The sequence below is a fragment of the Panulirus ornatus genome, chromosome 14, assembly GCF_036320965.1.
Source record: "Panulirus ornatus isolate Po-2019 chromosome 14, ASM3632096v1, whole genome shotgun sequence".
NCBI classification, from domain to species: Eukaryota; Metazoa; Arthropoda; class Malacostraca; order Decapoda; family Palinuridae; genus Panulirus; species Panulirus ornatus.
Window position 1 is genome coordinate 15,413,036 of NC_092237.1, and position 23,620 is coordinate 15,436,655.

General features: G+C 43.7%; 1 protein-coding gene across 2 annotated transcripts in view; it reads right to left on the bottom strand.

Moving 5' to 3' along the window:
* LOC139753328 (ATP-binding cassette sub-family C member 5-like) overlaps positions 1-23,620 on the bottom strand; it is a 525,518-nt gene that overhangs the window by 363,323 nt on the left and 138,575 nt on the right. For both annotated transcript variants that reach the window (XM_071669664.1, XM_071669665.1), the window contains one exon: positions 22,665-22,705. The gene's annotated coding sequence lies outside the window, so the exon portion shown is untranslated. The remainder of the gene's footprint in view (positions 1-22,664; positions 22,706-23,620) is intronic.

A 23,620-nucleotide genomic window follows, 5' to 3' on the forward strand; every position in this document is an offset into this window, starting at 1 on the left:
TGCCAGGAAACGAGTCTCTGTTGTTAGCACAGTTCTCTTGATGCATAGAGCAACAACAGCTGGCGCCACCTGCTCTCCTCGACGGTTCTTCACACTCCAATCTCTCACGACAGACTCGATTTACTGAGAACGCTCAGTTACCATATCGTAAACTCCTCTACTGTAAACCCAAGGCATAACAGTTATGCTCCGAACTCTCAGCTTCCAGATCGTAAACTCGACTTATGGGGTCACCACTGTGACAACAGCAAGATCTGGTCGTCCAACGCGTTTACAAAAGGGATCATTTATTTTCAGGGTAATAAGGGTTCGGTTCCGTGTTTACAAAAGGTTCAGACACTAGTACAAATCTCATATTGTTAGAACAGGGCGACAGAAAAGATAATATACATCTGTTTGGAAACTTATGCATAGATGTGCATTAGCATAAGATGAAAATAGTTTTATTCCTCTGAATAATTTACACACACACACCTGGCTTAGGATGGTGTATATTTATGTATACACACAAAGGAGTAAAAACAATAGTACAAATATAGACAAGGTTAACTAAGAAAGTGAAACATGAGTGTAAAACTCTCTCCCTACAATACATACATGCGCACAAAAACATGACAGTGGTCCTAACCAACAAAGGTTCACGTCATAATCATGTGACACCCACAGATGAAGCAACGTAGTCAACATGGCTATATATATAACTAATGTACTGACCCGGTCCTCACGTCCTTGTCTACGGTGCTGGCATCTACAGTACACACACACACACACACACACACACACACTTACTCCTGCTTACGTTATTGTTACAGCCAAGCACCAGTACGGACCTTACACCCACTACACCTTACCCCACCTCACTCCAAATTACCCCACCACACTATACACTCTTCCCCGACAACCCCTACACTTAATAAACCTAACCCCACCACATTACACTCTCCCCCAGAACCTGAACACCCGCTACACATTACCCCACCACACTACAACCTTACCCCACCACACTACACACACTCGTGCAACGCAACACAGAGCCAGCCATCCACTGCCCACCTCACACTTGCTCTCTCACGTCTACAGTGTGTATCACGCCCGGCAACGCCACACACACTCGGCCTGTCACCATAACATTTGACCAACATCAACCCCTTCCGTCCGTCTCATCATACACAAACACAATCATAAATAGTAATCACAAATATCAATTACACACACACACACACACACACACACACGACTCCACCCTATCATGTTGACATAATTTAAGTCCTAACTCTTCCTTCTCCCCTTCCGGATCTCCCTCCTCCTTATCTCCTCCCCTCCTCTCCTCTCCCACCCCACCGCCTTCTTCCCTTCCATCCCTCGCACTATCCTCCCAAACACCCACCGCCTCTCGCCGGCCACCCTCGACCCCTCTGGAGGTCACCATCATCATCTACGGTCACCATCGTCGTCGCCCAGCCCGCCCGTCACCTGGATCGCCGCTCTCAGCTTCGGCTGTGGTTAATAATCTTTCAGACATTCCTGTTCCTCTGAGTCAAACCCCTCACGGCTTCACCTCGCGCTGGTTCCAACAATATATTCACATTTTTTTTCTCCCCCCTACGAGAGGTTGGGTCGAGCGAGCTAAACATTAGCGAGGGGTTGGGTTGAGCAAGCTAAATGTTAGCGAGGGGTTGGGGGTGTGTGAGCTAAGCGTAGCGTAGCGAGGAGTTGAGGCAAACATAGCTAAGGGTTGGGCGGGGTGAACGAAATGTAGCGAGGGGTTGGGCTGGGTGGATCAAATGTAGCGAGGGGTTGGGCGGGGTGAACGAAATGTAGCGAGGGGTTGGGCTGGGTGGACCAAGTGTAGCGAGGGGTTGGGCTGGATGGACCAAGTGTAGCGAGGGGTTGGGCTGGGTGGACCAAGTGTAGCGAGGGGTTGGGCTGGATGGACCAAGTGTAGCGAGGGGTTGGGCTGGATGGACCAAGTGTAGCGAGGGGTTGGGCTGGGTGGACCAAGTGTAGCGAGGGGTTGGGCTGGGTGGACCAAGTGTAGCGAGGGGTTGGGCTGGGTGGACCAAGCCTAACAAGACGCTGGGCTGAGTGAGCCAAGTGGAACGCAGGGTCAAGGTCAGTGAGCAGCGTAACAAATGGTTGGGCTCAGCGAGCCAAGCGTAATGAGTGGTTGAGATGAGGGAGTGAAATGGAACAAGTGATTGGGCTGAGTGAGCCAAGCGTAACAAGAGGTTGTTGGGCTGAGTGAGCCAAGCGTAACAAGAGGTTGTTGGGTTGAGTGAGCCAAGCGTAACAAGAAGTTGTTGGGCTGAGTGAGCCAAGGGTAACAAGAAGTTGTTGGGCTGAGTGAGACAAGCGTAACAAGAGGTTGTTGGGCTGAGTGAGCTAAGTGTAACAAGACGATGGGTTAATTGAGCCAAGCGTAATTAGAGGTTGAGTAGAGGGAGTCCAAGTGTTGAAATGTTGGGGTTCAGTGAGACGAGTGAGCCACCCAACAATCCCCAGCTTGGTGAACCACCCACCTACCCCCAGCTTGAGGGGAGCCACCCACCCTTCCCCAGCTTGGGGAGCCACACACCTTTCCTAAACTTGATGATCCACCCATCTATCTCCCCCCAGCTTGGTGAACCATCCACCTGCCTTCCCCCAGACCCCCACCTTTCCCCAGCTTGGTGAACAACCCACCTACCTTTCCCCAGCTTGATGAGCCACCCATCTTCCTTCCCCTGCCTTGATGAGCCACCCATCTTCTTCCCCTACCTTGATGAGCCACCCATCTTCCTTCCCCTGCCTTGATGAGCCACCCATCTTCCTTCCCCTACCTTGATGAGCCACCCATCTTCCTTCCCCTGCCTTGATGAGCCACCCATCTTCCTTCCCCTACCTTGATGAGCCACCCATCTTCCTTCCCCTGCCTTGATGAGCCACCCATCTTCCTTCCCCTGCCTTGATGAGCCACCCATCTTCCTTCCCCTGCCTTGATGAGCCACCCATCTTCCTTCCCCTGCCTTGATGAGCCACCCATCTTCTTCCCCTACCTTGATGAGCCACCCATCTTCCTTCCCCTGCCTTGATGAGCCACCCATCTTCCTTCCCCTGCCTTGATGAGCCACCCATCTTCCTTCCCCTGCCTTGATGAGCCACCCATCTTCCTTCCCCTACCTTGATGAGCCACCCATCTTCCTTCCCCTGCCTTGATGAGCCACCCATCTTCCTTCCCCTGCCTTGATGAGCCACCCATCTTCCTTCCCCTACCTTGATGAGCCACCCATCTTCCCCCCCAGCGAGGCAAGACACCACCATCTTCTTCCCCAGCTAAGACATACAGCTCTTCCCTCCCACGGGGTTGGGGGTCTGCCATCTTGATTATCGGTAAATACTAAGCTGGGGAGCTCCTTCCCGGGATTGGCATTACGCAAGAGCGCGGCGAGTCTGCTGGCTGGGGAGCCACGGCGTCGGCAGGAGGGAAAGCCGCCGACCTTGGCTGCCTGACCCCTGACCTTACACAAGCACGTGTCACTGACCTCAGCTGAGGTGACTGGCGCACCGCTTTGTTTACACGTCAAGGGGGAGTTGCGATGGAAGGGCCCGCTGCGTCGGAACGTAATTTCTCGACGTGACCTCAGCGCCCGTGTCTTACTCTACTAAGTGCGTGGCGTTCCCCCACTTGTGTTTCATCTTTTACGGGTAGATTTGCTCGTGGACGAGCACGCGAAGCACGGCGCCAAATGGCTAGCAGTGAAATAAGTCAGCTCCCGCTCATCAACAGCAGTGAAAATTAATTCTATTTGCTCCCAATATCACCAACAGCAGCGAGAATCTATAGTTTTCCAACATTTTCTATCCGCAGCTTCCTGTTTTCTGTGCTGCCTGTGGGCGGGTAGACCACATTAAACACAGAACATGTTATGACTAGCGTTTCTAGGACACGACCTTCCTCAAGCTCTTTAATTTCTTACGTATAAAGAAATCTTAGGGACATGTCTTGAATTAATCACTTCTGTTTATAATTGAGTGAAAACAGACTCCTTGGACACGACCTTACTTGTGCACGACGGTACGACCATTCTGCACGAAACTACGACCTTTATGAACGACGGTACGATTCTTAAACTAGTGCGACGTGCTCGCGCACACGACCATAGGACGACCCTCGTGTATATCGGTACCAAACGAGCTCAAGGGTCGTAGTGTGATGCTCAAGGAATTCAACCACTCGGCCACAGCAGTGCTTGACAAGCCCAGGTGTTCCCTGAAGAAGCCTATCTCACAGGAATATCTCGATGTAGGAAAAACTATTCTACAAAATATTCCGGTGCCAGAAACCATCACCCTTCAAGACGTGTACTACAATCCATCATAGTCAACGCCAAATCTATCTTTTTTAAAAAGTTTGCTAATAGTGCACTACTAAAGCTCCCTTTAAGGAGCTGGGATGGCGAACTTAGTTTACAAGAAGAAGCAGTGGCTATGCCCCGGGACTCTCCTCTCCTGACCAAATATTTGCAAACTTTGATATTCGTGACAGAAAACAGAACACGCTCAGATCTAAAACATATTGTCGGTGCGTCAGTGATAATAATGTGTGTGTGTGTGTGTGTGTGTGTGTGTGTGTGTGGTTGTTAAAATGAAGACATCCTCAAGAAGATGCAATAAGCGATGAGGAAACATCTGTCCTCAAATTTACGTATTAAGCTTGCGTAAGCACCAAACTATCCTTCTTGGCTGTTCAAAGGATGGAAGACAAATCACCACTGTCTATAGAAAACCTACCGACGTAGGAGAGTATATGAATGACAACAGTAAATACCCTCTCAAGATATAAACTTAGGGTCATAAACTCGTTAGCTTCGAGAAGCTTACAGAAACTGCTCACATCGGACATTATTCCACCGAGAATGAAACAAAGTGAAACATATTCTTGATAACAAGAGCCACCTGAACACAATCAATGACCGGCACATGCTCACTACATTAAATAACACCACCCAACGTCAAGGACAATATAAGACCACAACTTACATGAGTAAACTATAGGAGTGTTTCAGACGAGTATTTTGCTGGCAAGTTTCCTGAACTTTAGGGATTTTGTTGCGTGGCCAAGAGTAGTGGAAGATGTCTGGAAGAGTTTAGATTGCAATCGGGGCCAAAGTGTTCCATGAAAAAAATGTTGATACATATTTTCAAGGCCTTTGGCAGGAAAGTTCTTTGAGGCTTTAATTGTATTGCTTGTTTCCAATGTGAGAGAATGGTGGGTGGGTATGCAGTTTCTGGATGGAATTTGTGTAGGTTTTTAAATGACTTTCTTCTTTAGGAGTGAAGTTGTTCTGTGGCTGCTTTTCAAGGTAGAGTCTCATGTGTACAATCTGACACAACTATCTTCCCCGTATTGTCCGATGATTAGTTAAACCTATCGAAACATTACGAGACTCGACTAGAGACACTATGTGGTTGGCTGGTACACCAGATCAGTTTGAAGTGTTGAGTTCCCAATCGTGTAATGTTTTGAAATACTCGAGCACGATCGCTATTCACGACCTGGTAACCTGACAGCTGAACAACATTCAATACGGCACGACCTATTTCTTAAGGGCAATCGTAAATATGAAAGATGTCTAAAGATGAGACGTCGAAATGACTAGCAGTCATTCACATTCACGTGTTACGTTATCGCTTAATTGTTATATAATTCATCGCTGGTACTGGTTCATGATGACGGTATGGTGAATGACTGAAATTCGCACGAGCAGCAACGAAAGACTACCGAGCAGTAAATGGTGAACTGGCAACTTGTTTCACGGTAACCAGGCGTGCCAACTGAACATAAGTGTCGCACACACAAGTGTGTAGACTGGCACAACCTCTCCGTTCAGTTTTCAACAAAATCAGGGATGACAGTTGCGTCTTTGATCGTTCGCTTGTGTGTACTTTGGGGGATTGGATATGACTGGAGTGGGTCACGAGTGCTTCGTGCATGGGGACTGGATTGGCGCGTTAAGTGTGGAACCTACTTCAACGTGCACTAGACCTGGGTTGCTGTAGGTCCCGTGGTTCGTTGTACTGAGGATAGAGTGCCAATTTTCAGTTTTTCTCTCAGTGATTAGGTTAGTGATGGTGTTACTTATAGTTTAGATTTGTTCCCCGATTTCTGTGGATGCTGAGCGGTTCTGTCCAGAGCTGTTTTTCTTTGTTTTAGGTGGTGTGTAATGTGAGGAGAGAAGTTTGGGTCATACCTCTTTCTGTGTTCTTGTGTTATGTACTTTTTGCACACACACACACACACACACACACACACACACATTTTCTATGCGTTCTAGCGACACCCTAATCAACAGCGATATTCAGGTTGCTACTTTAGGTTACCTTTTCCCTCTCCCTCACCCTCGCCTTAAACACAGTGTTCAGGTAAGACTCATGAACCTCGAGCTTACAACAATCAGGCAGCTGAGGGTCACGTACGATGGACACAACCTTTCTGATTGCGTCACATCACCTCTCGCAAGAGGCGACCAAGTGCAGCCCAGCACATCCCTGCCACATTCTACCTCCAGGGTCCTCTGCTGAAACCGAGCTGCTTCATTCCAAGCGTGACCATACATGAGGCGCCACCCACCCGTCTCCCTGTCTGCCCACGACTACCTCGTCGGAACACACGTGTGGCGCCATGAAACCCATCCAACCCCTACCTTGACCACAACAATCTCGTCAAGAATGGACGTGTGGTGCCACAACACCCGGCCATAACAATCCTGTCACAACACATGTCTGATGCCACACACCTGCCCATTGCCCGCCCATAACCATCTCGTCAGAAGGCACGCGTAGTGCCACACACACGGTCAATGCCAGCTCATTACTGCCTCGTCACCCTGACCTTCAAAAGAATTTCTGATGAACCAAACATTATCCAGACTCTTTACCTTGTTAGGGATTCTGTTTGCAGAAACGAGAGAAAAGAGAATCTTTGGTTTCTTCATTACGTTCGTCTGGAGGGAGCTGAGCGGTGTGTGTGTGTTAGATCAGCTGCCTCCTTGGTGTTTGCGTCTACAAGAAGAAGAAAGGGGGCCGGGTGCAGCTGACGAAGGGGGTCTTTGTTCTTTACAGAGGAACAGCTGTCCTGAAACTGAAGGTTCCTCATCACGAACTACTTTTAAGGCACCGGCAACTCCAGCATTGGTTCCAGCTCTGGTGAAAATGTTAGACCTTTACCATACCACAAAGATCACAATAAAAAGATTTTAATCTAAAGAGACGATTTCGGAACGCAAATATCATATATATATATATATATATATATATATATATATATATATATATATATATATATATATATATATATATTTCTATGAGTCCACGGGGAAAATGAAACACGATAAATTCCAAAGTGCACTTTCGTGTAATAATCACATCATCAGGGGAGATACAAGAAAGAAACCAAATGGCGTCCTAGCTACGTCTCTTCGTAGTGTATCAACTGACTTATATTTCTTTCTTGTATCTCCCCTGATGATGTGATTATTACACGAAAGTGCACCTGGGAACTTATCGTGTTTCATTTACCCCGTGGACTCGTAGGAATATACTTGATCACGCGCAAAATTGTGTTCCTTTCCAAAGGGTCGATCATAGCCTAGCGGTAGCGCTCCCGGATGTTGCACAGGGGTCCCGGGATCCTGGCTGTTGGAGGTTTGCATAATATATATATATATATATATATATATATATATATATATATATATATATATATATATATATATATATATAATGATTTGAAATAGAATGTGTATGGGAAGATTCATTCTGGCTGTATAAGGTAAGAAACATTGCTGCAATTGTTGATAAATAAAAGGATGAAATGTTAATAATAAAATTCTCCCTAGATAACTAGTTTGCCCATTCCGATCAACACATACACATACATACATCTATATATGGAACATCACATACGTACACATATACTTAATTCGGATTTCACTGTTCACACTACAGTCAAGGACACACACACACACACACACATCCGGCCTCCTGCATGGCTCCACCCTCAGAGATAATATTTATATCCTCACCACCTCCCCCCGTCCCTACCCCAGTACATCCATCCCTACCCCAGTACACCCAACCCTACCCTAGTACACCCAGTCACATCCTCAGCATACTCGGCCCTCTCCCAGTACACCCAGCCCTACCCTAGCCACATCCTAGCTCTCCCCAGCACTACTCCCAGCACACCCAGCACTACCCTGGTCCACCCAGTCACATCCCAGCTTTCCACAACCCTACCAGTACACCCAACTCTACCCCAGTACACTTAGTCATATCCTAGCATCCTTAGCTCTCTCTAGCCCTACCCCAGCACACACAGCCCTATCCTGGTCCACCCAGCCACATCCCAGCTCTCCCCGAACCCTACCCCAGTACACCCAACCCTACCCCAGTACACCCAACCCTACCCCAGTACACCCAACCCTACCCCAGTACACCCAACCCTACCCAGTACACCCAACCCTACCCAGTACACCTAACCCTACCCCAGTACACTGCAGCAGCCAGCTGCGGCTGTCGTGAGATCCTAACTACCATAGATCATGTCCTGAAGACACGCTATCCCACCTCAGGGTCGAAGTTGACCCCGGTGCATGGTGCGACAGAACATGGGTCAACCTCACCAGCACGGGTGTACGACCCGTGAGCACGACGGTACGACCCGTGAGCACGAGCATACGACCCGTGAGTACGTGGGTACGACCCGTGATCATAACGGTACCACGGGTGAGCACCAAAGGACAACTCTTGGATATGATGGCGCCATATTTGAACTGATCCTCACGGGTCAGGTCTAAGGTCAAGCCATCATACCCAAGGGTCGTACAGTCTTGCTCAAGGGTCGTACAGTCTTGCTCTAGGGCAGTACCGTCTTTTTCTAGGGTGGTACCGTCTTCATCTAGGGTCGTACCGTCTCCATTTAGGGTCGTGCCTTCTTGCCTCGTGGCTGTACGGTGGTTCCCAAGTGTCTTAAACCACACATTATGCTTAAGTAACTCCCCTCCCCTGACCTGCTGTTGTTGCTGCTACTATTGTTACCTTCGCTAACCAAAGCGTTCAAATCATAACATCACATAATGCCCGAGATCTGGACAAGTTCTGTTACCTAACAGCATTTGTTCCTCCTGACATCTTAATGCCTGGAAACTGAAGACCCCCACAAATTCTACGACACATGACAACCCTTCCAGCTGAGTAGCAATTCCTCCTGCCTTGGGAGCTCTAAATTCGACGTCAGAATACCACGCAAAAAAGAGAAAAGAAGGAAATTCTTCTTTGCTGTCCCAAGAAATTGAACTGTGAAGTGTAAAATTCCCACTGGACCTCACGCTAGTTGAAGGCTTACCAGACTGCTGCACAAGTATATAGCCAGACGTTGACCAAACACATCATCATCTTCAGGTGAATTTATACTGAGGCTGGTCATATCTTTTAAGACAATTTTCTACGTTTTGTGGGCGACGAAAACTAAAGATTTATCACATTACAGAAGATAAGGAGAACCATATTTACAAAAGATATAATCTTCAGACGAATTACATTTGTCATCATCATTTTACAACCCCAAAGGGCCAGGAGCTACTGCAGGGATGTGAGGCATATAATGGGGGACTTGGTGTCTATAGGCTGAACCACGTCATGAGGAAAGACGTCAAGTGGGGTGTGGCTTCTGTGTCATTTTACATGAAAGTATGAGAGTGCATCTAAGCGAATGAGGCCTTGTCTTCACCTCTGCCTAGCTACGCCGGAAACGGCCACATATGGACGTATGGAGAGAATAACTGAGGAGAGCTTGTTGACAAAGAGGATATGTGTGCGTTTCAGAAATGGAGGGAAAAGGAAGAGGAAGCCCGAACTGGAGATGGGAAGAGGGAAAGGAAAATACTTTGAGTGCTCGGGGTCTGAACATTTAGGAGGATGAAAGACGCCCACGGGAAAAGTGAATAGGAATCATCTGCTATACAGTGGTCGACATGAGACTAAACGGGGACATGTGAAGCAGCCGTGGGAAACCACTGAAAGGTCTGTGGGGTCTGGTTGTGTATAAGAGGCTGTGGTCTCGGTGCATTACACGTGACGGCAAGAGAGTAGATGTTAGTGAATAAGACTTTTTCGTTGTCTGTCCTGGCGCTAAAGCAAAAAAGAATGAACAAGTATGGGATATATGTACGTATATATATATATATATATATATATATATATATATATATATATATATATATATATATATATATATCCCTGGGGATAGGGGATGAAGAATACTTCCCACGTATTCCCTGCGTGTCGTAAAAGGCGACTAAAAGGGAAGGGAGCGGGAGGCTGGAAATCCTCCCCTCTCGTTTTTTTTTTTTTCTTTTTTCTAATTTTCCAAAAGAAGGGAACAGAGAGGGGGCCAGGTGAGGATATTCCACAAAGGCCCAGTCCTCTGTTCTTAACGCTACCTCGCTAATGCGGGAAATGGCGGATAGTTTAAAAGAAAAGAAAGAAATATATATATATATATATATATATATATATATATATATATATATATATATATATATATATATATATATAACCACCACCCGCTGACAAAGAGGTCGTCTACCTTCATCCAACGCTGTGCGAGGCCTTCACCCAGGGGGTCAGAGTACATGTGAAGGGCGTGCCGGGTGACCATCCTAAATGATTCTTGATCTTACGCTGCTTTGTGCCAACGAACCAAAGCGCCCACCCTAATCGTGGATTCGTCCACCTTAAGAGTCGTGTCATGTCTGCCTCAAATCGTTTGTTTCCGATGTTCACCCGCTTCACCCGCTTTTTGTTTTTCTCTCCAACAAACCCCTTCAGGATCATGCAACGACCCTTAAACACAATGGGTAAGACCCTTAAAGAACAACATTACAACCCTTTGGGAATGACACTCTCGTCTTCATACCCTAAGGTCGTAACCCCTGATCTCAAGGGTCGTATGACCGTGCTCAAGGGTCGTACCACTGTGCTCAAGAGGTTAAGAAGACATTCTGTACTAACAAGCACGGACCTCGTTGGAGCAGAACGACCAGAGCAGATTAGGCAAGACATAATCTCCTTGATGGTGTGCATGACTAGCATTAAGCCACTTAGAGCACCGCGCCGTCACACAGGCGAGAGTCACGCGTCACAAACTGAGGGTACGCGTAACGTAGAAATCGGTTACGCGTCGCAGAGAGCGACAGAGGACAAGGGCTGCGCAGGACTAAAGATAACACAGCAGAAGGGAAGATCGGATTGGTGTCATTATCACTTTGTTTGGGAGGGTCTTTTCACCTCCGCACAGCTGAGTTAGCCAGGCGCCCTACCCAGAGTTCGAATCCGACCCGTGTTGCCAAGTCTCTCCACATATTTGTCACACCGTCGGTGGCCCCGATAGATTAAAGTCCATGCTACCCCCGTGTCATTTAAAAACGAGGCTATCGTGACTATATAATATGCAAATCTTTATACACTGACGTAAGAAAGTAATTACATACTCACAGACAGACCCAAACAGAGCAGCATCGCAGCAGAAGGCAAAAACACAAAGGATAAACTCCTCTCCTTTAGGGAAGATACAGCTATAGCACAAGTCAGAAGTGGGAGGAGGAGATCTCAGAGGAGCGAGCCATTGAATGCAATATTTCTTGAAACTGTCGTGTCACTGTGGCAAGTTACGGGGCAATAATAAATACGGTTAGATCTGAGCTTGACCACCCAGCATTCAAAGCGACGTGCTGGCTCTGAGAGATGCTATGTATTGTATGCTGATATTTCTAGTGGTACTCTAAAATACTAATAAATAAATAAACAAATAAGAGACAACGTCATTGACTAAGTAAATGGAAGATTTCAGGGAAAATCAATAACATGAAAGACTACTGTAAGAACATAAAAATGGTTCTTTATTACTTATAGGCATCTATGCCAACTGTCAGCAGAGAGCTGACTGGCATTAATTCGCTCTATTCTTTGTACACAAGCTTAGCTGTAAACTTATAAAAGCTTAAGGATGAGTCGAAGGTTGGATTTTGTGTGAGTATTTTCATCACTCTCATGTTGAAACTTAAAAGATCATATCTACTGTAAACCTAATGTCACCTTCGGTGAAAAGGAAAACGGATTTACGTAAAGTGAATCATCATTACCGTACAGTTATTACTAGGTCCGTAACACCAGTGCTTCTTTATATTTCATCACTCATTTTTGACTGCTTGATCTGCGCGGTACACCGAATCAAATTTCATCTACATTCTACTTTGATTACCCATTATCCACGGAATAGAAGGAAAACGAAAATTTTCCTAAACACCACACATGATATAGAAAAAGAGATCTAATGCCTCTATAATCACGCACATATTGGAGTGATTCACAGCATATTTCATATACCGTATGCAAAACAATTTTCAAACTTTATTATTAACGTCTTGACTTCCCTCCCACGACCAAGGTGAATCAGCAGAGAGCTGGGATAAACGTTGGCTTCACCTGCTCTTAGCTCTAGGCTCAGGGGTACAAAGGAGGAGAACTGTCCACGGTGATGTGGCCATAAGCTCATGAATGACAAGTTTAAAAGTGTTCTCACGCCGGGATAACACCATGGTTCCCAACACCAGTGTGATGGTATGTACAGAGGGGAAAGGAAAAAAAAAATAATCTATAATAAGACACAAGCAGGCTACTAAAAGCCCTTGACCTATACGAAGCTCATGGTCCTAATAACACTGCTGCAGAAGTGTGATGATACGTTGAAACGACCTCTTGAAATATTGTTCATATAAGTCACTAGAGGAAAGTATAGTGCCAAGGGAGTGGGAAAGGCAATTACCAAACATGTCCTTCAGAAATGAGACCAGGAATAGCCGCTGAAATAGATACTAGGGTCTCTTTAGTGTCTGGTCTGTAATACACTGGAGAAGATAATCAGAAAGCAAGTGGATCACAGCTTACCAAGGAACACGCTACTTAAGTAAGACACAACATGGCTTTAGGAAAGGTCATGTACATATGACTCAAAAGACGAAGACGTCAAAGTGCGATCCGTTCTTGATGAGAGAAAGGAATTGGCTGATTGTGTGGTTCTTGACTGCAGACAACAGTTGACCCTATATCACAAAGGAGCTTGGTAATGAAGCTGGATCTACAGACAGTAATAAAGGTCAGACAGCTTTAGGGAAAAGAAAACGAGCTTTGTGGAAAGGGAACAAAGGAAGCATGTCAGAGGAGCCTTCTACGTGCCATGGGGCTCGATCCTGAGACCAGTTGCTATTTTTGATCGGTGTAAATGACTTTGCAGAGGCGCTGAAATCACACCTAATATGTCTGGCGGTGAAGTCACCGTCAAGAGAGAAATGAGGAGCCAAGCGAACTGCATCAACGTGCAAAAGGACCGACACAACCTTCGAAATTGGTCTGGATGGGACGTAGTGAATGAAGACATGGATACGAATACGGTATTCGCTGGACACTCTCTATCTAAGAGGGAACTTCTCCTTAACCCACTGCAAGAGCTCCACCTTAGGAGACCTGTGAATGAGACAAAATGTCTGTCTGACGGTAAATATAAGAATAACATTTAGGTTCATGGAGAAGGGAAATATACAGCATCCTATATTTGGCCAAAACTGGAATATGATGTAAAAGGTTTGATCCCCTCACTTAAAAAGGCATCAGGGTCTGATAATGATGATCTTAAGGAGGGCAAAGGAAAGGGTACCAGGATTCAAAGAGGTGAGTTACAATAGGAGGTTAGGTTAGAGGTTATAATGTTATATTTGCCCACCACGTAAGGGAGAAGACAGGGAGACGACCACAATCACAAGGTTTTTGAGCAAGTCTGATGAACGTCGTCAGTAAAGTGTTCTTCCAAAAGCTACAAAGATATCGTAACCAGAGGCTTCATCAGAAAAAGAAAAAAAGAAGGTTACAAAAGATGCAAGAATAAAAGTACTTTGATAATATCAAAGTTGTGGAAGAATAAAAAGGAATTAGTGATGATGTGAATAAGGACTTCATAGAAAATTATATAAAAGTTTTACAGTTGCATAGTAGTAGAGTAAGATCAAGAGTTAGGGCCAGTGAGTGAAGAGCTCCCTTCCCGTTGTGCATACCACACACACACACACACACACACACACACACACACACACACACACACACATACACACGCGCGCGAGTTTGGTGACGGACCCCGCAATGGTTCGAATCCCTAAGTATATGTATGTATGTATGTATGTATGTATGTATGTACGCACGCACGCACCCAGGTACCAGGTGTGTGTGTGTGTGTGTGTGTGTGTGTGTGTGTGTGTGTGTGTGTGATTAAAGAAATTGTACATATACACAAGATTAACAGACGGGGCAACACGTGTGTAAAACTCTCTCCTAGTAATTGACAAACAGTAATCATACACATACACAGACAGGAACTAGGGCATTCTGGTGAATAGTTCTGTGAAAGTTCAGCTGTTCATCCTGCCCTAGACGTTGGTTGATAAAATGGGAACTCAGCCAGTTTCAGTTTTGCCTGGGATATATATATATATATATATATATATATATATATATATATATATATATATATATATATATATAGTTTTCATACTATTCGCCATTTCCCGCGTTAGCGAGGTAGCGTTATGAACAGAGGACTGGACCTTTGAGGGAATATACTCACCTGGCCCCCTTCTCTGCTCCTTCTTTTGGAAAATTAAAAAAAAAAAAAAAAAAAACCAAGAGGGGACGATTTCCAGCCCCCCGCTCCATCCCCTTTTAGTCGCCTTCTACGACACGCAGGGAATACGTGGGAAGTATTCTTTCTCCCCTATCCCCAGGGATAATATATATATATATATATATATATATATATATATATATATATATATATATATATATATATATATATATATATATATATATATATATGCAGAAACACCACTAAGGAAAGGAAACATGATAATCCTGAGCGCTTTCATGTATTACCACATCTTTAAAAGACTAGCTAGAAAGAGAGAAAATAGATACATTCCAGTTAGGAATAGGATCAAGTGACCCTATAATAAGTGTCAGGTGAGGTTGGCACAAGGCTCTGCATGACCCACCCCTCTACCTGACCTTGACCTGACATCTCCCAGATCACTAAGGTAAAACCGGACACAAGGTTGACTTACAGAACACAACATAAATTCAAGACCAGTTGATAAAACATTTCAACACTTTCTATACAATAAACGAATCTAATTTGTTCAAGTCTTGAATGATATTCAATCGATTATCATCATGGGAGTTTAATCATACTGTATTCTATCTCTTTCATCCTTATCCCGACACTTAACAGTAATCTTGGCATTTTTTCTAGTCAAACGAGTGACTGTTTTCACTGAGATACACAAACAAAGCATCACACTGCTGGCCAGTACGTATACTGCTTTATTCTAGGACTTAATCCCTTGTCTGTTTCACCCACGTAAAATCCGTTGCAACCTCAGCATGGAGCTTGATAAATACAATCAGTGACCTCAACAGGAGAATCCCTGAATAGTATATGCTCTTAACACTGCAATCGTTTTTAAATCAAGAATTTCCAGTAATAGACAAACTTCTGAAAGACAGTCATTATAAGGTAATACACGAAAGCGCTAAGGATACTCGTTTACTTTTCCTAAAAGTGTTTCTGCATTTTTGAAGGCACGTGTCTTTTTTGTGGTTTTCAGCACACACACACACACACACACACACACACACACACACACACACACATTCCTAAGAGTCCACGGGGAAAATGAAACACGATAAGTTCTCAAGTGCACTTTCGTGTAATAATCACATCATCAGGGGAGAACACAAGAGAGAAATATAACAGTCAGTTGATATGCAACGAAGAGACGAAGCTAGGACGCCATTTGGTAAACATGCGATGGTGTTCTACCCTGATATTGTGATGGGAACTTATCGTGTTTCATTTTCCCCGTGGACTCTTCGGAATATACTTGATCACGCGCAAAATTGTGATCCTTTCCAATACATATATATATATATATATATATATATATATATATATATATATATATATATATATATATATATATATATATATATATTATCTTTGGGGATAGGGGAGAAAGAATACTGCCAACGAATTCCCCGAGTGTCGTAGAAAGCGACTAAAAGAGGGAAGAGCGGAGGGCTGGAAATCCTCCCCTCCTCTTTTACTTTTCCTAAAGAAGGAACAGTGAAGGGGACCAAGATTTTTTTCTTCTAAGGCTAAATCATCTGTTTTTGACGCTACCTCGCTAACGCGAGAAATGGCGAATATACATATACATACATACAATATATATATATATATATATATATATATATATATATATATATATATATATATATATATATATATATATACATATATATATATATATATATATATATATATATATATATATATATATATATATATATATATATAGCGTTAAAGAGATGGCCTTTAATTACGGCATTCGGTTGCCAGTGCTGCCTCAGCAGCTAGAAAAAAAAAGTAATGAAATTGCTCCTCAAAGCTTCAAGTTTTTCCTGGCTAACAACACGGTTCGTTGGCCAGAGCCAGGGGGGAGGCGTACGGTTCTTGTGTCGGGCCCTGCCCTTAATGGAGGGCATCAGCCATACTGGTTATTCCTGGCCTGCGTTGGTTGGCCCCAACACTCACGGCAAGCCAGGAGAATCCATTAATCATCCCTGTCCCCACTTGGTCCCAGTACTTAAAGTAGGATAAGAGATCTATCAGTCATTCCTGGCCTCTCTTGGACCAACACACAAAGCAGGCCAAGGGATCTATCAGTTATCCCTGGCCTCTCTTGGCCCCAACACTTAGAGCAGGCCAAGAAATCTATTAGTCAGTCCTGGCCTCTCTGGTCCCAACACACAAAGCAGGTCAAGCTGCTCTACTCTCATTATTTTCCCTCTTTTTTTTTTTTCTTTTTTCGTCGCCCGGCCATTGTTGTGGAGACGGGGGTGGGTGTAGGTGGAGCGTGTGGAGTGAAAGGTATGTGTGGAGCGTGTAGAGTGAAAGGTATGTGTGGAGCGAGTGGAGTGAGAGGTGCGGGTGGAACGTGTGGAATGAATGGTTTGAGTGGTGCGTGTGTGATGAAAGGCCTGGGTGGAGTGTGTTGAAGGAAAGGCCCCGGCAATCAATATCCAACACCATTTGTTTGCTGTAACTTGTTTCTAGTATGTCCAACCCTTTACAAGCCTCCAGCCATCTACAAGCCTCCAGCCCTTAACAAGTCCTCCAGCCCTTTACAAGCCTCCAGCCCTTAACAAGTCTTCCAGCCCTTTACAAGCTACCAGTCCTTTAGAAGTCATGCAGCCTTTTAGAAATCATGCAGCCCTTTACTAATCTTCAGTCCCTTTACAAGACCGCCACCCCCTTGTAAGCCATGAACTTCATCCTTTTTAAAAGCCCTCCCATCTCTTTACAAGCCCTCCATCCCCTTACAAGTCAATCCCTTTACAAGCCCTCCCATCCCTACCATCACACGCCGGTGCTAACACCTTCCTCTGACTCAACGTTGTTCGGAGGGTTTTTCTCGACTTCTGCAGACGTCACCTAGACAGAGGGGTCGTTCTTAAGTTGTTTATCAGTTCGGCGAGCCATCATGTGTCCTGCCACTCACCCACACCAGTACGTCAATCAGTAATCACATCTGTATACCATCAACATCTCACGCCACTGTGGAGACTACCTCGCCAGGCCCAGAGGTACAGACAGACAGCTCGCTTCTGTCTAGCTCAACTATGTCTACCAGCCTCCACTGCTAAACTACCGGACTCCTCCGGCAGGATGTAGAATGCCTCTGCTAAACCGAAGAACTCTGGTTAATCGCACGATCCCTTCGCTGTCCTGTAGAACCCACATAACCTTCTCAAGTCGACCCCGACACCAACCATCTGTCATCCTTAAAGAGGAAGATCCATCATCACTTGAAGGACGAGGCACACTTTCTTTTACCCCTCCTCCTCCATCAGGAGCGACCTAAATGAGTTCGTATATATATATATATATATATATATATATATATATATATATATATATATATATATATATATATATATATTATGCCTGGGGATAGGGGAGAAAGAATACTTCCCACGTATTCCCTGCGTGTCGTAAAAGGTGACTAAAAGGGGAGAGAGCTGGGGGGCTGGAAATCCTCCCATCCAGGTTTTACTTTCCCAAAAGAAGGAACAGAGAAGGGAGCCAAGTGAGGATTTCCCCTCTAAGTCTCAGTCATCTGTTCTTAACGTTACCTCGCTAACGCAGGAGATGGCGAATATGTAAAAAATGTGTGTGTGTGTGTGTGTGTGTGTGTGTGTGTGTGTGTGTGTGTGTGTGTGTGCGTGTGCGCGTGTGTGTGCGTGTGTCAGGGTCGAGACGGCTGGAAAAAAACATCTTCAAAGGTTCCATGATTATTTGTCAGACGTTTCGAGAGCCGACCTCATTACCACCGAACAAACACTCACACACAAACAAAATTAATCAGAATCGTGACCTCAAAAGTTATTGTAATAAAGGTCAAAACAAATTAAAGCCATCAAGCTATAAAGGTTACAATATTGCAATCATATGAGTACATTACACACAAAACTAAGATAAAATCCCATTACAAACACGACCCAAAAGATACATAAGACCCCATCACAAACACGACCCAAACGATACATAAAACCCCATCACAAACACGACCCAAACGATACATAAAACCCCATCACAAAGACGACCCAAACGATACATAAAACCCTATTACAAACACGACCCAAACGATACGTAAAACCCCATTTCAAACACGACCCAAACGATACATAAAACCCCATTACAAACACGACCCAAACGATACATAAAACCCCATTACAAACACGACCCAAACGATACATAAAACCCCATTACAAACACGACCCAAACGATACATAAAACCCCATTACAAACACGACCCAAACGATACATAAAACCCTATTACAAACACGACCCAAACGATAGTTTTTTAATCAAGTGGCGATCTTTTCTATCTGCACCGCCGCGTAGTTTGCCTTCAATTCAGGCTAAATTTTTTGAGGATTATTCTAATCTTTAGAGAAAATGCTAATTTCTTGAGGATAATCATTATCTTTTGAGGATAACACAAGGACACGAGGAGCCGTGGATATAGCTACATCCATAATTTTTCTGCAAGAGCCCCTTACAGCAGACGACGAAACTACAGTGAACATCTGCCAAAATGTTTACGAAAGCAGCATAACTGTACAGTAAACACTTGCCACAATGTTTACGAAAGCCCCATAACTGTACAGTAAACACCTGCCACAATGCTTACGAAAGAACCATAACTGTACAGTAAACACCTGCCACAATGCTTACGAAAGCCCCATAACTATACAGTAAACACCTGCCACAATGCTTACGAAAGCAGCATAACTGTACAGTAAACACCTGCCACAATGCTTACGAAAGCCCCATAACTGTACAGTAAACACCTGCCACAATGCTTACGAAAGCCCCATAACTGTACAGTAAACACCTTCCACAATTTTTACGAAAGCAGCATAACTGTACAGTAAACACCTGCCACAATGCTTACGAAAGCCCCATAACTATACAGTAAACACCTGCCACAATGCTTACGAAAGCCCCATAACTATAGTGAACACCTGCCACAATGCTTACGAAAGCCCCATACCTATAGTGAACACCTGCCACAATGCTTACGAAAGCCCCATACCTATAGTGAACACCTGCCACAATGCTTACGAAAGCCCCATAACTATACAGTAAACACCTGCCACAATGCTTACGAAAGCCCCATACCTATAGTGAACACCTGCCACAATGCTTACGAAAGCCCCATAACTATACAGTAAACACCTGCCACAATGCTTACGAAAGCCCCATAACTGTACAGTAAACACCTGCCACAATGCTTACGAAAGCAGCATAACTGTACAGTAAACACCTGCCACAATGCTTACAAAAGCAGCATAACTGTACAGTAAACACCTGCCACAATGCTTACGAAAGCAGCAAAACTGTACAGTAAACACCTGCCACAATGTTTACGAAAGCTCCATAACTGTACAGTAAACACCTGCCACAATGCTTACGAAAGCAGCATAACTGTACAGTAAACACTTGCCACGATGCTGCTCAACCCTACGGTACAGAGAGTGCTGAAGCGGACGATCCAGCATACGATACATTACAATCAGGGACAACAAAAATGAACAAACCACTTCAGGACTGACCAATAAATACCATGCGGTCATTAAACTTGAAATATGATCCTATTGTTAAATTGTTAGTCGAGATAATGTTTACGTTCGTGTAAGGTTAAAATTTGAATTGTGATCCTATTGTTAGGTTGTAAGTCAAGACCCTGTTTACTTTCGAATGACATAGAATTTACACGACATAGAATATAGCTTCGGTTTTAAGTTTCTCCCACTATATACCAATATAAGAATGAATTAATGCTTTTCTCAAGTTTACGGCTCGTTAATCTTTGGGTCAGCACATAGTACGGTGAAAGGCTTGTTAATCTTTTAAAGAACAGTACATTCTATGATGGAGAAGGCTCGTTGATCTTTAGAACAGTGTATACTACGATGGAAGGCTCGTTAATCTTTTAAAGAACAGTACATTCTATGATGGAGAAGGCTCGTTAATCTTTAGAACAGTGTATACTACGGTGAAAGGCTTGTTAATCTTTTAAAGAACAGTACATTCTATGATGGAGAAGGCTCGTTAATCTTTAGAACAGTGTATACTACGATGGAAGGCTCGTTAATCTTTTAAAGAACAGACATTCTATGATGGAGAGGGCTTGTTAATCTTCGGGGCAGTACATTCTATAATGAAAGGCTCGTTAATCTGTAGAACAGTAAATTCTATGATGGATCGCTCGTTAATCCTTGGGACAGTACATACTATGATAGATGGTTCGTTAATCTTTAGAACTACATTTTATGATGAAAGACTCGTCAATCTTTAGAACAGTACATACTACGATGGATGACTCGTTAATCTTTAGAACAGTACATACTAAGACAGATGGCTCGTTAATGTTCAGAACAGTTCATACTATGACGGAGAACGCTCGTTAACCGTATCAGAGGCACTTGTTTGCGATAGAATCGACCATGGATGCTGGGAAAACATTATATCAAAACTGGATTTTATGAACTCGTCACAATCCCAAGGTTTTGAGCATGAATAGTTAGCTCGGTGAATAAGAATTCCAACTACACATTATTTATAATGAACTGTTACAAAACTGAAGGAACTCATGCTTAACCCAGTGAAAGTCTTTTCCTACAAAGTGAGGTTCCAAATTTACTTGCAAGTTCACACACACACACACATATATATATATATATATATATATATATATATATATATATATATATATATATATATATATATATATATACATATATATATATATATATATATATATATATATATATATATATATATATATATATATATATATATATATATATGCAAAATTAAGAAAGAAAATTCCCCATTTTTCTCCATCAAATGCAAACTTCATCTTTGAATATGGACTATTCAAACAAGTAAGGAATTTACGAACACGAGAAAGTCATCGAAACAGTACAATGGAATCGTCTATATAGCGGTCTTGATTCCTGTGAAAATGTGACTGGTACTCCTAGGCTCCATTTCCAATCTCTATGGGAATTCTCTATCTTAAACTCAAACTTATATATTATATTTAAAGATATGTTCTATATATAGCTGAAAGGTATGCCGCACTTCAGAGTAAAGCAGTTGAATGATTGCCTGTCCGAGTTCCCCCCTGTGGTTCTGAACCCACTTACCCTCCTCTCTTCCTACTCGCACAAACACCTTAATCTTTTGATAATAATTCCTCACTGCTTCAAGTAGCCATCTTCCTACGCCATATATTCGTAAAACCATCCACAGAACATCTCCATCAACCCTATCATACGTTTTTCGCCAGATCCCTAAAACGCCTCATGCAAACCCTTCTGTTTCTCAGTGTATTTCTCACACGCATTCCTGAAAGCAAACACTTAATCCACACATCCACCGCCACCCCTGAAGACACAGTGTTCCTCTCCAACACACAAATCACCATGGATAAAAGTAAAGTGAACAAGTAAAGACTCCTTCAAGGAATAATGTTTCCTGTGTTTTTCACAAGGCCTCGAGGGCACACCTCGCCAAAGTGAGATGTCTAGATTATGCAACACTGCAAGGATGGGACACTCACCCTTCACTGCAAGAATGGGATACTCACCCTTCACTGCACGGATAGGACACTCACCCTTCACTGCAAGGATAGGACACTCACCCTTCACTGTAAGGATGGGATACTCACCCTTCACTGCAAGGATAGGACACTCACCCTTCACTGTAAGGATAGGACACTCACCCTTCACTGCAAGGATAGGACACTCACCCTTCACTGCAAGGAGAGGACACTCACCCTTCACTGCAAGGAGAGGACACTCACCCTTCACTGCAAGGATAGGACACTCACCCTTCACTGCAAGGATAGGACACTCACCCTTCACTGCAAGGATAGGATACTCACCCTTCACTGCAAGTTGTCTTGATACACAGGTGATGCACAGTCTGAAACAAAGATCACTGTTATTAGCATAGATATCATTAGGGTTGTCTTTATTATTACTTGCAATTATTCATACAACCTAAGATAAACTGAATTCATTATTATCATTATAGTCATTATCAACAACACCAGCAGCAGTGGTGGTGGTAGTAGCATTAGTAGTAGTATAGTAGTAGTAGTAGTAGTAGTAGTAGTAGTAGTAGTAGCAGTAGTAGTAGTAGTAGCAGCAGTAGATGTATTGTTAATATTTTTATTATCATTATTTTAATCATTTTTATTATCATTATCATTATTACGATTATTATTATTATCATCGTTATCATTATTATCATTATCATTATTATTATTATGATTATTATTATTATCATCGTTATTATCATTATTATTATCATTAACAGTAGTAGTAATAATAGTAAAACCTACCACTAAAACGTACATATATCTTGGAAAAAGAAGAGAAAATCAAGTAACCATCGCTGTGAATCAGTTCTCGTGTGTTATTAATTAGGGCCAATGTATCAGAATACAGCGAAGAGCCAATCCTCCTTGCTGGTCCTAAATTAGAAATAATTACTTCTAATGAGAAGTCTTTCATCTGGGTGCATAATGGCCTTCCCTGCAACCTGTTCTGTTGCAGCCCCCTTGAGTACCACGGTACGATCTTGAGTACCATGGTACTACCTTGAATACCAAGGTACGACCATGAGCACCACGACACAACACCTTGAGCACCACAGTACGACCCCTCTAGTTCCACGATACGACACCTTGAGAACAACGCTTAACCCTTGGGCATAATAGACCTAATGGTCTGGCCTAAGCTCAGGCCATCGTAATGTACCGTCCTGCTCATGCACCGTAACATACGTCCTGCTTAAGCACCGTACCTTCCTGCTTAAGCATCGTACCTTCCTGCT